At 36.9% G+C, this 16,931-nt stretch overlaps 1 long non-coding RNA gene across 1 annotated transcript in view; it reads left to right on the top strand.

Annotated features, from left to right (window-relative positions):
- LOC130681410 (uncharacterized) overlaps positions 1-15,750 on the top strand; it is a 241,895-nt gene extending 226,145 nt beyond the window's left edge. Inside the window, exon 2 of the long non-coding RNA XR_008994542.1 lies at positions 15,434-15,750. This is a non-coding gene — a long non-coding RNA (uncharacterized LOC130681410). The remainder of the gene's footprint in view (positions 1-15,433) is intronic.
- Positions 15,751-16,931: the final 1,181 nt, after the last annotated feature.

Genomic DNA, 16,931 nt, shown 5'->3' with positions numbered 1-16,931 from the left:
AAAGACTATATTTTCAGATTAAGCCACTTTCTAGGTTCCACATGGACATGAATTTTGAAGGGACATTATTCAGCCCATTTAAAAGACAGGTAAAGACTACAATCAATAACTAGAGTGCAGCTCTAAGATTATCCAAATGGCCTTAATATTTTCAAGAAAATAAAATAGCTGTATCCTTGGTTCACAGGAAAAAGATAAAAGAATATTTAGAAAAAGAAAGTTTGCTCCAATGAGTGTTCCTTCTATTTTTAATTGTTTTGAATATCATCTAGTTAATTTTATATTAGGATATACTGAGCTCATAAAAACATGTTTGCTTGCTTTTTAAGTGTATGAGAAACACAGGATAAATATTCACTGTGAAGTTATTTTGATAAAGCATTTTCATTTACTACTCTAGCTGGTAGGCAAAACCAAAAACCTGATGAAAATATGTTTTATAAGTGATACAGAAAAGCTACAAGGAGAAAGACGGCTTTTCATCACAGAGAAAAGGACTCATTATCTCCCTCTCCTGTGCCTCAGCTCTCCGAGCCATCTTCTGGCCCGTGCTCATCTGTTAGCCTCATCTGCTCCCTTCGCCTTCAGTCCCTTGGCGCAAGCTATGTTGGTCTTCTCACTGGTCCTGGATCTTGCCAAACTCATCCCTACCCACTGTTCCCTTCCTGAAAGCCCAGAGCTTTGCAGGATACATCTCTGCAGATCACTCAGGGCCCTGCTCCCATGTCACTGCTTCAGAAGGAAACTTCCAGATCAACCTCTAATTCTCTCTCTCCCTTGATCCTCACCTTATTTACCTGAAGTTACATTGCTGTTGTATTCATATGCTTGTATTTTTACATTTTTTTAAAAAATGTGTATCTGCTTTGTCTCTCTAGTATTAGTGTAGGGACTTTGCCTTAATATACAAAATAAATAAATTAGAGAATTAAATGGAGGAATTCTTTAAAAATCGTTATCACTTGTTTTGAAAGACAAGCACATTTTGATTGACTGCTCAAGAAGCTTTCAAGGTTACAGAATAGAAAACCTATTAGGAGCCAATTAAGCAAACTAAGTAAAGATTTATTTTTAGCTCCATGTTTTATTATGAATCCCTAGCAATAAGTTTTGAGAAGACATATTTATTACTCTTTGGATATTATTTTAATATGTTGATTTATAAATTATTCAAATAAAGCAAAAAGAAGTGCTTGAAGTATTTTGAATCTACTGAAGTCAGGCTGGAAAAACTACATAGAATCTAAATGTTAACATTTCTTACTCCACTGTACAGTATATAGCAGCTAGATATTGATATTCTAATCTCCACACTTTGAATTTATGTGTACCTTATTGTAACATTTCCACAATCTCTGACTTCCTATTTCACATTTACATTTTTTATGTCAAATAGAACTTATTACTGAATTTTTCATTATTGGCCTATGTTTTATTCCTCTTTTTATACCTACAGCACTGTACTAGAATTATAACACATAGTATAAAATTATCACAGTGTTGATTTTTTCCTTCTTACAGAATAATTTTTTCTTGTTAGTTTCTTTAGTGGTAATGAACCCAATGCAATTCTGAAATTAAAAGCAATACATTCTCAAAATGTATTCTCAATATTGGAACTGAACTCAATGCTAATTAAATAATCTCTTCAAAGATATTGTAGAGCCTCAAATTGATTTACAAAGTGGAACACTATAGACTATTAGGAATTATTTATATTGTTCACACCCTAAGTTATTGATCTGTGCAAACTCAGAAATACAATGAAGTCATACTTAATAAATCTATAGTGATTACAAATTCTTCTACAGAATTTCCTTCTCACTACTGTTCAGTTCAGGAATTTTCTCTCCTAATTTGTAAGTCTAATCATCTACTGACTGAAATTCATCTTTTCCTACCCCTTTTGAGACTTCACCTTGTGGATTATCTCTTCCTTTCCAGGTCTCCCAAACTTCCCTCTCTACATTTTTTTCCCCATTAGTGCTAAAACATGTTTAAAAATCTTTTTTTACCACAAATTATCTGCACCATTCCATTCAATCTCTCCCTGACATCCATCTGCATATAATAAAACAGTAATTTCCCAAAGCCTCCAATTTTTAAATAAAAATTACTTAAAAATACTAAAAAAAAATGCGATGCTGAATTCTGTATAATATGTTCAATTGTACCATATTTTACCACATAGTATTATTCTGGAAATAATTTCTTTCTTCGAAGCTTTATCTGTCCTCATGTATAACCCCATGCCCTCAGAATTTACTCCACCCCCACCAGTTATTTCTATTCTATCCCCTTAGTAGACCACATTCCTCTGGTCATCTCCAAAGGGCTGTATTCCTCTGATTTGGATCCTCTCCTTTTTCTCTTTACAGTAACAATCACTTGAAATAATTAGGATTCCATAATTTCAGTCCTCATCTACATGACACTGACTCCTCTGAGAGGTCACAAAGCCACTTAAATTATATCCCAAAACAAACATTTCATTTTTCTCTCCCAACTCTGCTCTCTTCTTAATTCACACAGTCTAGGAACTGACTCCCACACATCTGAAAATCACAGATGACCATCATTTCTCCCACACTCCCAGGTAAATATCAAATGCTGATGTTTTAAGCATAGGTGGTATCATGGTGAGCATAGCTGCCTTCCGAATGCTGACGTTTCTATGTTACGGATTTATCCTGACTCACACATATTCATATTTCTCCAGATTACCTATCATCTGTTTACTTGGTACTAATTATTACCTTAGCTCCAAACTTCCTCTCTGGTTGAAACCACATGATCACTACTGTTCACAATGTCACAGGTCAGATTCCCTGGGACACAGGCTCTGAAACTGAGATTTGCAAGCAGGAGTGCTCGTGGGCACAACACTTGTGAAGGAGCAAGACTGGGGAAGAGGAAATCTGAATCAACTACGCGGCAGTTTCAAAGCAACCTGGGATGGCATTTCAGAAATGTCTGAATTGAAATAGGGCCTGCGTCCCCCTTCACTGCATGATGTGCAGTGAGGTAACTCTTTTGTTTTGGCTGAAGGAGATCCTCAGGGAGAGACTCAGGGGTCAGCCCTCAGCCACCAAGGCTCCTGGCAGTTTGGGAATGAGAGCCTCAGCCTGGGAGGGCCTGGGGTGGGGCTGGGCGGTTCACTACAATGTCTGCTGCTTCCCACTCAGATCAACTTGCTTTGTACTCGTTCCGTCATCTGGAAATAGTTTCTTCAAGCTTGTCTGTTTCCCCAAGGAAACTAACATAAGGAAGGCTTTCGAGACACCTTATAGCTCTTGTCACAGCAACTCATTTTAGGACAGCAGCTGATACTGATCATTTCCCTCTTCTAATTCTCATTCTAAATAGATTCCCATTCTCGGGTATCACCTCTACTGGCCTCAGTGGCTCACCTGCTAGGACGATTGGAGGGATCTGAGTCTCTGATCACCAAGAACTTCTCAAGCCTGTTACATATATGACAATTTACAGTCAAAATGGGGCTAGACTGTATCAAGAAACTCCAGTGTGTCATCTGGTGCCAAAATTTCCTTTCTTGACCTCATCGTGTAATAGCTAAGCTGCCTCCTCCTGAAAGGAAGATTATTTCTCTTTTGCTTCCCCGTCCTTTGCCTCTCTCCCCTGGTAGAGGTAACATCTCTAAGGAAACCAGAACCTGTATATGCACAGTGTGGAGTGCGGCACGGATGCCAGGCTTCCAAAGTGGACCTCTGGGAATAATGGTCAGTAGGAACACTCCCGTGTATTGGCTTCTGGATATGTTTTGACCATTGGGACAAAGTACTGAATGATCATTGCCATAATGGTCTTCCTGGTGCTCCACCGCTCTGGATACTCTGCAGGCTGTTACGTCTGAGCCAGCACTCGCATGCTGCTCCGTCACTAAAAGGTCAATATTTTCTGGGTATTGTTATATGTGATAAGATCAATGTAGCCCCTCCTTTCCTGAAAACTCTGTCCCTTGATTCACCCAAACACCCTGTAACCTCACTAAATGTTGCTCTATGAGGCTCTGAAGGAAAGGCGAAACAAAAACTAAAGAGGATCGCTGTTCTTCCTTAATCAACTTGCTACCAATTGTATGGCTTATTTCCTCAAGGTATGGTGCCATATTTGAGTGGCAGGCTAATGCCCTCACTGTGCCAACTCTGACAGTCTCCTGACATCAGCTGGGTGAGTCATTCCATCTACTTGGCTGTTAACAGTGAATGATCTCTGTTGGGTGTCAATATGAGATCAAAAGATGTTCACAGTCACTCATACTCCTGAAGTTTTGACACCATGCCTCTTCTCCAGACTACTTTCATGCTGATCTTACAATCCTTTTCCTTCCAACCACCTGACCAACTATGCAAACAACTGCCTTTTTTAATATATATTACTTAGAAACACATCACTTTTCACACACACACACACACACACACACACACACACACACACACACACACACACACACACACACACACACACACACAGTGAATAACAATTGGTATTACCCAAATCTCTGCCCTTTGGAAACAGTGTTCTCTCACCTCTCTTCTGACTTTTAGGACTACATCTGAGTGGTATTACAGGGTAGGAACAGTCTATTTTTAGCTTGTACTCAGCTATTGAGTCTGCAAAGGCTGAGTGTTCTTTGGAAACTGGAGATACAAGATTTCCCAGTTCATTCACTGTGATCTTCCCAAATAACACGCTTTCCAAATCAGAAACATTTGCATAGAAGCCTAGTCTTTGTGTTTGAACATCCTTTAATATTTACTTTTATATAGATCTGCTTTTAACAAACAATCTCAGTTTTTGTCTGAAAATGACTAAGCAGGCTTATTTGTCAAAGGATTTAATTGCATAGACTTCTATTTTGGAAGTTAATAACTTTTAGCATTTAACAGATGGAAATTGTCCTCTGGGTTCCATTGCTTCTGTTGAAAAGTTAACTATCAGCTTTATTCTCATTCCATTGAAGGTATCATGGTTTTTTGCACCTCCTCCAGCTGATTTTAAGATTTTCACTTTGTCTCTCACCAGTTTTTATATGATGAACTAACAATAGTTTTATTTGAGTTTATCCTGTTTTGGATCGTTAATCTTTATCTTGAGGTCCTTAGTTGGTTTTGGAAAATTCTCAGTTATTAACATTTTAATTATTTCTTCTATCCTATTACCACTTTCCTATTTATTTGGGATTTGAATCACACTTGTATTAGGCTTTTATCACATCCTATGTTCTTATGCTGATTTTACTTCAGGAAGGATTTAGCTTGCTTCTGTCAGGCAGCCTGTAGATAACATGAATCTTTAAGGTATTAAGATAATTCAAAGCTGACTTATTTCTGGTTAGCCTTAATTCTTAAGGTTTACTCCTGAGATTCCTATTAAGCTTTCTATGTTCCAACTGAAAGTATGGGCCTCCAATTTTCCCCTCCATTCAGTGAGTCTGCCAAAAGTTATCAGTAGCCTTTCCCAGACACCATATTTTTGAATCTGAACAGACCTCAAGAATTAAAAGGCTTGAATTCCTGGCCATTTTGGCTTCTCTTCTTTTCTTACACATGCCCTGTAATTCCTCACTACCTTGGTGCCTTTCCCAAATGTTTGAATACATTTAAAAAGTATATGTTGTTCAGATTTTTCTGGAATTAGGGGAATTTCTGGTTAAAAATAACCTGATCTGCCATTATAGGAAGCAGTTTGTGAGAGTACAGTGTAACACTTAGACAATGGGGTTTGGTAACTAGGAATTTGGAGGCTGAGTCCAGACTTGCTAATCTAGAAGCAGCTTTGGAACACTGTGTTTAAGAGAAGTGTTAATGCCAGACTGCCTAGCATTGAATCCTGGATCTTTAAATTGTGTGACCTTGCACAAGTTTCTTAATATATCTCTGCCATATAAATTCATATATAAAATAGGAATGATTAGAGGTTACTTGATAAAATAATTTGGTTATGCATTTTTCTGTTTGGCTATCCATAATGAATATAACTATGTTCTAACTATAACTAAAAATAACCACATTTTTTTCTTACAACATAAAAGATACTCCAATCTCCTAATGCTTCCATGTGTGACTTGGAAACACCTGCTGTCAATCTAATGAATTTGTAAGTAATGTCTGTTTTGTTTCTGGCTGCTTTTAAGACCTTATATTTGTCTTTGATGTTCTGTATTTTGTAAGATATATCTGATTGTGTATTTGTTACCATTTAAAAAACTTTATATGTGTTAGACTCACTGATCCCAATGATTTATATATTTTATATACCATGGAAAATTCTTAATTATTGTCTTTTTGACTATTGCTTATTTCTTATTTCCTTAAATTCCTTCTCAGAACATATTTAGAAAAATGCCTGGTAATTTCATGTTTCTGTTTTTTTATGTCGCAAATCACTTTCATATTTTCAGCTATCTCTTTATGATAATTTAGGGCCAATTATTCAAATTTATATTCTAATTTACTGGGTTTTTTTTAGTTTTTTTCTAATCTGTTAAAAATCTGACATACATATGTACATGATATATATATATATATATATACAGAAAAAGATTGAGACAAGAGACAGACAAGAAGAGAGCTATTATATATGCATATACACAGTTCTATAGACAAGTATATTTCTATAAAAAGCATAACTTTCTAAATAATGTTTTCATTTATGTTTGCATTATTTCCTGTTTAAATCACTTTTAAAACTTAAAATTGAATTTCTAATTCTGCCTTTTTAATTAAGGTGACATTTTAAAATCTTCCCTCAGCTTAAGATTCAGATAATAGTTTTTTATTTTCCTCCTATTTTCAAATCCTTCTTTGAAATTCTAATTATTAACAAATACTTATTTTATAGTATGCGTCTGTTAATTCTATGATGACTTGAAGTTTTTAGTAGTCTTTTTCAAGCTGCATTTTTGTTTTTAATGCTTATACTTGTTAAAATATTTCCTAGTGGTTATTGAAACTTATATTAAATATGTTTTTGGGGTTTTTTTTGTTTTTCTGGTTGGAATCATGTGAGATCTTATTTGGTGGTGTAGTTTTATGGAGAAGCATTGTATTTGTGCTTGCTGGTACCCCAGGGACATTACCTATTTGGCATATTATTGTTATTTTTTCCTTGATCTGGAATGTTCTAAAATATAAAGGTAGTATTAAAATCCACCTCATGGCCACCTAAGATAGAATCCTTCTTATTCAATTTCATAAGAATTCTTTTTTATTTTTCCAAATAATCAGCCAACTCCATCAAAACTACAAGGTCATTTTCCTCCAGTCTATTCTTTTAATAAAATTATACCCTTTGAAAGTCTTGGGGTTCAGAGGCATCCCAGATTTAACTCCCCAGATAATGTGGTCACAGGCTTTTTATTCTATTGATTTTGAACTGTTTTCTAAAGCCTATTTATTTCACAGATAAGCAAAGCCCACCACCAGAATTTCCTTTATTTCCTTCCTTCTCTCCTCCCTCCCTTCATTCATTTCTTCCTTTCTCCCTTCCCTTTTCCCTCTTTTCTTCTTTCTCTCTTAATCACTCTCTCTCATTTAACCCCTGGACTTTACTTTCTTTTAAGCTCAGCTATGTATTTAAAAGGATTTTTAAGAACACATTTAAACAACACTGATAGGTATTATCTTACTGTAGGATTTTCAGGATATCTATTTACCATATTTTTAGAAACAAAGAAAATCAAGAAACATTTTTAGGTATTGGACTCTCAGCAAAAACAAAAAAAGGAATTGAGCAAAATGCAAACATTTTAGCTAATCTGTTAAAATTATATACTTGACACATTTCTGATTATTCAAATGTAAGTAAAAACAGATTCAATTTCATAATCTAAGGAAAGATAAAAAGCTAGTGTTGATTTTTCTTATGTTGAAGTATTTCAACCATGATCTCTTTTCAATAGTCTCCTGATAATTCAACTTTTAAAGTTTCTTCTTCAGTGCCTTTGTCATAAAGCACAATACTCTTATGAAAACACCTTAATTTAAGGAGGAAGATAATATTCCTTATATATGGAGCATTTGTGATCAGAGGACTCTCCTCAAAACACCACATCAGAATTACAGCAAGTGCAATGCTAGTTGAAATGGTTGAGGCTAATTCTTGGTAACAACAGTTTCCTCATATTGCATTACTTTTAAAAATTACATTTATTACTGACCATGAAGATAAAAGTGACAACTACAATAAAGAGCTAATATAAGAGATGTACCAAGAATGCCACTCTATATCTCTACCTGTACACATAACTCAATTCTAAAAATTGAATTGTAACCTTACTCCTGCCTTCCCTACAGCAGAAAACCATATACCTAAACCCTGACATTGTCCCTAACATAACATTTTTATAGTGATTTAAAGATAACCAACTACTTTTACTTCAGTGATCTCATTTGATTTGATTCTCTGATTATCTTGATGATGAAGACAAATAGAGACACTATCATTATTTGTACAGTTGAGAGACCTCTACTTCAGAAATGTGGATTAAATCCTCAGAGCCTCTTATTTCTGTAATGAGGATGAGGAAAAAAGCCCTGGAGTCACTATCTTCCTTTTATTAAAGAACAACAGATGCTCAAATGCACTGTGCTTTCAGGTACATTCTTCGGGATTTAATAAAGAGACCACAATAGAGTAACTCTAAAAAGAGGAATGCATGTTCTTTTGGTATAACTATACAACTATTCAAAAAAGTAAATGCACTGTTGTACTAACAATTCAGATTTAGTGTGCAAATCCAGGATGAGAAATCACACCGAAACCCAGAATACTTTATGTTATGAACAGGGTTAAGTGTAATAACTGATATAACTGTACCTTTTGGAGTACTCTTGCTTTTGTTATGGATTTAATTATTAAATATTTTTCATTAAGAATAATGTACACTGTGGTTATTTTAGATATAAGGAGCAATGCTTACCAGTTTTATTTCTTACTTTTTTTCCTTCCATCCTTGCCTTCCTCTCTTATTTTATTTCTTTTTAAATCAAGTCACACACACAAAAAAACTAAAAATCACATGGCAACAAGCAAATAGACTAAGATTGAAGTAGAACGCTAATCAATTTAGAGGAAAATAAAATCAGAGCTTTAAAACATACATAAACAAGTATGATGTGTTTTTATCTTTATTTAAAATCATGAAAAGGGCTATGAGGTGAAGGAAGCATCAATGAGAATATGATAATGAAAACAGAAGAAAACTTTCTTTTCCCAGTAGTACTAACAAATCTTTTCTCTCAGCTTTCTCTAATTTCATCTATTTCTCCATTCTGCTCCCAGTAAAGTGTAATGTTTGCCATCACTAAATTCATCTTCCATTGTGGAGACATGGGCAGGTGTGTGGGTAAGGTAAACACAGTGATCTCATGGTCGCTGTGTATCATGCGTTACTGTGCACTAAGCCATAGCTTATAGTCAAAATTGTATATTAAATATCTGAGTCACATTTCCTCTAATTTGATTATGGTTTCATCTAAATGATGAATCAACTATAAAAAGCAGCATATACAGTTTTTGCAATGTTTGATGAGAATACAAAATGAAACAGTCTGAAACAGATTACAGTAATTTTTTCTCTTTATGTACATATAATCATAAATAATAAAGTCTGTACCAATATTGGTAAAATGTATGCAAATTTTCGTACAGAGTTAACTATAAAGACACATATGTATGCATATTATTTATGTGTATGAGCCCATAAATTAAAAAATGCATTAGATTAATATAAGTAGGACTTCACTTTATATGTTTATAAAAGTGAAATTCTGAGAGGCGGAGCCAAGATGGTAGCGTGAGTAGGACAGTGGGAATCTCCTCCCAAAAACATATATATTTTTGAAAATACAACAAATACAACTAATCCTAAAAGAGAGACCAGAAGACACAGGATAACATCCAGACCACATCCACACCTGTCAGAACCCAGCGCCTGGTGAAAGGGGTAAGATACAAGCCGCAGCCCGGCGGGACATGAGCGCCCCTCCCCCCAGCTCCCGGCGGGAAGAGAGGAGTCGGAGCGGGAGGGAGAGGGAGCCCAGGACTGCTAAACACCCAGCCCCAGCCATCCGGACCAGAGCACAGACACAGTGTATGCATGGGGTGCTGGAAACTAGGGAAACAGGGCAGCAAGATCTTTGAGTGGGGCCTGAAGCCGGCGCCCCTGTGACAAAGAAAAGCGAGTGCTTTATGAAAGTCTTAAAAGGACAGGGACACCACAGGTGGACGGAAGCATCCTGGGTCACAGTTGAGCAGCTGGAAATTCCAGAGAATTCCAGGTGCACTAACCCCCTGGGCAACAGCCCTGAAACCCCTCACGGAGGTAAACAGCCAAACAGCCCCCAGTCCATTACACCACCAGGACCCACAGTAGCAGAGAAGCAGCTTGAGGCTGGCCACGCCCACAGCAAGGGACCTTGCTCCATACTGGCCGGTCAAGATACATAGACCAAGTCTACACGTAATTGCCCAACACAAGCCACTAGTGGTCACAGTTGTCCAAGTAAAGAAAGGCCAGGAGCCAAGTGGAAAGAGGCTTGACTCTCCCAGCTGACAGAAAGTCAACAGCTCACCATTGCACCTATCAACAAGAAAAGGCAAAAACTTTGATCCATACAAGACTAACCCAGACAGCGTCGACATCTTCTACATCTTTCCCTGAGAAGGAACCTGGGGAGATACATTAAACCAGTCTTCCTGAAAAAAAATTCAAAACAAAAGTCATAACCATGCTGATGGACTTGCAGAGAAATATACAAGAACTAAGGAAGGAGAATACAGAAATAAAACAAGCTCTGGAAGGACTTCAAAGCAGAATGGACGAGATGCAAGAGACCATAAATGGACTAGAAAACAGAGAACAGGAACGCAGAGAAGCTGATGCAGAGAGAGATAAAAGGATCTCCAGGAATGAAAGAATTTTAAGAGAGCTGAGTACCAATCGAAATGGAACAATATATGCATTATACGGATACCAGAAGAAGAAGAGAGAGAAAAAGGGATAGAAAATGTCTTTGAAGAAATAATTGCTGAAAACTTCCCCAAACAAGGGGAGGAAATGGCCTCTCAGACCACAGAGGTACACAGAACTCCCATGACAAGGGATCCAAGGAGGGCAACACCAAGACACATAATAATTAAAATGGCAAAGATCAAAGACAAGGACAAAGTATTAAAGGCAGCCAGAAGAAAAATAAAGGTCACCTACAAAGGAAAACCCATGAGACTATCATCAGACTTCTCAACAGAAACCCTACAGGCCAGAAGAGAATGGCATGATATACTTAATGCAATGAAACAGAAGGGCCTCGAACCAAGACTACTGTATCCAGCACGACTATCATTTAAATATGAAGGAGGGATTAAACAATTACCAGACAAGCAAAAGTTGAGGGAATTTGCCTCCCACAAACCACCTCTACAGGGCATCTTACAGGGACTGCTCTAGATGGGAGGACTCCTAAAAAGAGCACAGAACAAAACACCCAACATATGAAGAAGGGAGGAGGAGGAATAAGAATGGAGAGAAATAAAGAATCATCAGACCATGTTTATAATAGCTCAATAAGAGAGTTAAGTTAGACAGTAAGATAGTAAAGAAGTTAACCTTGAACCTTTGGTAACCAAAAACTTATAACCTGCAATGGCAATAAGTACATACCTTTCAATAATCACCCTAAATGTAAATGGACTGAATGCACCAATCAAAAGACACAGAGTAATAGAATAGACAAGAAAGCAAGACCCATTTATATGCTACTTACAAGAGACTCACCTCAAACCCAAAAACATGCAGAGACTTAAAATCAAGGGATGGAAAAAGATTTTTCATGCAAACAACAGAGAGAAAAAAGCAGGTGTTACAATACTAGTATCAGACAAAACAGACTTCAAAATAAAGAAAGTAACAAAAGATAAAGAAGGACATTACATAATGATAAAGGGCTCAGTCCAACAAGAGGATACAACCATTATAAATATATATGCACCCAATACAGGAGCACCAACATATGTGAAACAAATACTAACAGAACTAAAGGGGGAAATAGAATGCAATGCACTCATTCTGGGAGACTTCAACACACCACTCACTCCAAAGGACAGATCCACCAGAGAGAAAATAAGTAAGGACACAGAGGCACTGAACAACACACTAGAACAGATGGACGTAATAGACATCTACATAACTTTACATCCAAAGGCAACAGGATACACATTCTTCTCAAGTGCACATGGAACATTCTCCAGAATAGACCACATACTAGGCCACAAAAAGAGCCACATTAAATTCCAAAAGATTGAAATCCTACCAACCAACTTTTCAGACCACAACGGTATACAACTAGAAATAAAATGTACAAAGAAAGCAAAAAGGCTCATAAACACATGGTGGCATAACAACACGCTCCTAAATAATCAATGGATCAATAACCAAATCAAAATGGAGATCCAGCAATATATGGAAATGAACGACAACAACAATACAAAGCCCCAACTACTGTGGGATACAGCAAAAGCAGTCTTAAGAGGAAAGTATATAGCAATCCAGGCATATCTAAAGAAGGATGAACAATCCCAAATGAATGGTCTAATGTCACAATTATCGAAATTGGAAAAAGAAGAACAAATGAGGCCTAAGGTGAGCAGAAGGAGGGACATAATAAAGATCAGAGAAGAAATAAATAAAATTGAGAAGAATAAAACAATAGCAAAAATCAATGAAACCAAGAGCTGGTTCTTTGAGAAAATAAACAAAATAGATAAGCATCTAGCCAGTCTTATTAAGAGGAAAAGAGAGTCAACAGAAATCACAGAATCAGAAACGAGAAAGGAAAAATCATGATGGACCCCACAGAAATACCAAGAATTATTAGAGAATACTATGAAAACCTATATGCTAACACGCTGGAAAACCTAGGAGAAATGAACAACTAACTAGAAAAATACAACCTTCCAAGACTGACCCAGAAAGAAACTGAAAATCTAAGCAGACCAATTACCAGCAATGAAATTGATGCGGTAATCAAAAAACTACCAAAGAACAAAACCCCAGGCCAGATGGATTTACCTCGGAATTTTATCAGACATACAGGGAAGACATAATACCTACTCTCCTTAAAGTTTTCCAAAAAATAGAAGAGGAGGGAAACTACAGACCAATATCCCTGATGAACGTAGATGGAAAAATACTCAATTAAATATTAGCAAACCGAATTCAAAAATATATCAAAAGGATCATACACCATGATCAAGTGGGATTCATCCCAGGGATGCAAGGATGGTACAACATTCGAAAGTCCATCAACATCATCCACCACATCAACAAAAAGAAAGACAAAAACCACATGATCATCTCCATAGATGCTGAAAAAGCATTCTACAAAGTTCAACATCCATTCATGATAAAAACTCTCAACAAAATGGGAATAGAGGGCAAGTACCTCAACATAATAAAGGCCATATATGATAAACCCACAGCCAACATCATACTGAACAGTGAGCAGCTGAAAGCTTTTCCTCTGTGATCGGGAACTAGACAGGGATGCCCACTCTCCCCACTGTTATTTAACATAGTACTGGAGGTCCTAGCCACTGCAATTAGACAAAACAAAGATACACAAGGAATCCAGATTGGTAAAGAAGAGGTCAAACTGTCACTATTTGCAGATGACATGATACTGTATATAAAAATCCCTAAAGACTCCACCCCAAAACTACTAGAACTGATATCAGAATTCAGCAAAGTTGCAGGATCCAAAATTAACACACAGAAATCTGTGGCTTTCCTATATACAAACAATAAACTAATAGAAAGAGAAATCAGGAAGACAATTCCATTTACAATAGCATGAAAAAGAATAGAATACCTAGGAATAAATCTAACCAAGGAAGTGAAAGACCTGTACCCTGAAAACTATAAGACACTCTTAAGAGAAATTAAAGAGGTCACTAACAAATGGAAATGCATCCCATGCTCCTGGCTAGGAAGAATTAATATCGTCAAAATGGCCATCCTGCCCAAAGCAATATACAGATTTGATGCAATCCCTATGAAACTACCAGCAACATTCTTCAATGAACTGGAACAAATAATTCAAAAATTCATATGGAAACACCATAGACCCCGAATAGCCAAAGCAATCCTGAGAAGGAAGAATAAAGTGGGGGGGAGCTCACTCCCCAACTTCAAGCTCTACTACAAAGCCACAGTAATCAAGACAATTTGGTACTGGCACAAGAACAGAGCCACAGAACAATGGAACAGAAAAGAGACTCCAAACATTAACCCAAACATATATGGTCAATTAATATTCGATAAAGGGGCTACGGACATACAATGGGAAATGACAGTCTCTTCAACAGATGGTGCTGGCAAAACTGGACAGCTACATGTAAGAGAATGAAACTGGATCACTGTCTAACCCCATACACAACAGTAAATTAGAAATGGATCAAAGACTTGAATGTAAGTCACAATACCATAAAACTCTTAGAGAAAAACATAGGCAAAAATCTCTTAGACACAAACATGAGTGACCTCTTCTTGAACATATCTCCCAGGGCAAGGGGAAAAAATGCAAAAATGAACAAATGGGACTATATCAAGCTGAAAAGTTTCTGTACAGCAAAGGACACCATCAATAGAACAAAAAGGTATCCTACAGTGTGGGAGAATATATTCGTAAATGACAGATCCAATAAAGGGTTGACATCCAAAATATATAAAGAGCTCACACATGTCAACAAACAAAAAGCAAATAATTCAATTAAAAAATGGGCAGAGGAGCTGAATAGACAGTTCTCTAAAGAAGAATTTCAGATGGCCAACAGATACATGAAAAGATGCTCCATATAGCTTGTCGTCAGAGAAATGCAAATTAAAACCACAATGAGATTATCACCTCACACCAGTAAGGATGGCTACCATCCAGAAGACAAACAACAACAAATGTTGGCGAGGTTGTAGAGAAAGGGGAACCCTCCTACACTGCTGGTGGGAATGTAAATTAGTTCAACCATTGTGGAAAGCAGTATGGAGGTTCCTCAGAATGCTCAAAATAGAAATACCATTTGACCCAGGAATTCCACTTCTAGGAATTTACCCCAAGAATGCAGCACTCCAGTTTGAAAAAGACAGATGCACCCCTATGTTTATCGCTGCACTATTTACAATAGTCAAAATATGGAAGCAACCTAAATGTCCATCAGCAGATGAATGGATAAAGAACATGTGGTACATATACACAATAGAATGTAATGCAGCCATAAGAAAAAACAGATCTTACCATTTGCAACAACATGGATGGAGCTAGAGGGTATTATGCTCAGTGAAATAAGCCAGGTGGAGAAAGACAAGTACCAAATGATTTCACTCATATGTGGAGTATAAGAACAAAAGAAAACTGAGGGAACAAAACAGCAGTAGAAGCACAGAACCCAAGAATGGACTAATAGTTACCAAAGGGAAAGGGACTGGGGAGGATGGGTGGGAAGGGAGGGACAAGGGTGGGAAAAAAAGAAAGGGGCATTACGATTAGCATGTATAGTGTGGGGGGGCACGGGGAGGGCTGTGCAACACAGAGAAGACAAGTAGTGATTTTATAGCATCTTACTATGTTGATGGACAGTGACTGTGAATGGGGATGTGGGGGAGACTTGGTGAAGGGGGGAGCCTAGTAAACATAATGTCCTTCATGTAATTGTAGATTAATGATACCAAAATAAGAATTAAAGAAAAAAAAAAGTGAAATTCTTAGTGGGAATATATTTGGTAAAACCCAACCTGGGAATGTAAACACCTACTACATCTGCAAGCCACTCCACTCCTGGGTAATTATCCAATATACCTGAAAGGGTATATACCTATAAGGGCTTATACATGAATATTCATAGCAACTTTATTTATAATAGTCCTATACTGGAAATGACCCAAATGGTTTCAACTGGTGAATGAATAAATAAACTGTAGTATGTTCACATAATGAAATGCTACTCACCAATAAAAATGAATGAACTATTAAAATAGACAATAAGGATGAATTTCAAAATCACTATGCCAAGTGGAAGAAATAAGAAAAAGAAAAGGTAGGTACTAGAAGATATTAAGTACATAAACTCTAAAAAGTGCAAATTAGTCTATAGTGACAGCAGATCAGTTGTTACTGGAAGAGAGGGTGTATGGAAGAAAGAGGGTCATGAAGAAGAGTTCCTGAAGGGTCATGAGAAACTGTTGTACATGTTGGATATATTCATTATTTTGATGCAGATAATTGTTTCAGTATATATCCTTGTATGAAAACATATTGAAGTGTGTACTATAAGTATGTGCAGTTTACTGTATGTCAACACTTCAATAAAGCCATTATTTAAAAAAATATATAGAACTAAGCTCAAATACCATACCCTTCCATTCACTTCTCAGAAAGAATTATTCTAAGAACACTTATTCCAAAAAGACAAAACCTTTATACAACTGAGAGTTGTGTAACCTGTGCAGTCCTTTAAAAGAATACTTAACAACTCTCTGAACTATCTCACCAGTATGGGATAAGCTTCCCCACAGAGGCTGCAGTGCTTTTCTTTGACTATTTTTGTTTCGCTCCAAGAGGACAGCTGCCCTGCTGGGAGACAAGCAGTTCTTGCCTGGTACCGCAACTCCTGTTAGGAGAACGCCCTTCCCCACTGCCATTACCAGACGCTGACTCTCAGGAAGGATGTGGCTACAGGAAGGAAAAATCATGTCAGCTATTTTAAGCAGAAAAGAATTTACTACCAAAGGATTTGATACTAATATTATTTGAAGCGGTAGATGAGTGGATTCTAGACTAAACCAATTCAAGAAGGTGGGAATCAGGAAACTATCACTGCAACTCTTGACTCAATTACGTAATGTCCAGGTATGGTCC

This window comes from Manis pentadactyla, chromosome 17 (genome assembly GCF_030020395.1).
Source record: "Manis pentadactyla isolate mManPen7 chromosome 17, mManPen7.hap1, whole genome shotgun sequence".
Classification (NCBI taxonomy): domain Eukaryota; kingdom Metazoa; phylum Chordata; class Mammalia; order Pholidota; family Manidae; genus Manis; species Manis pentadactyla.
This window is presented reverse-complemented; position numbering and strand designations above follow the sequence as displayed.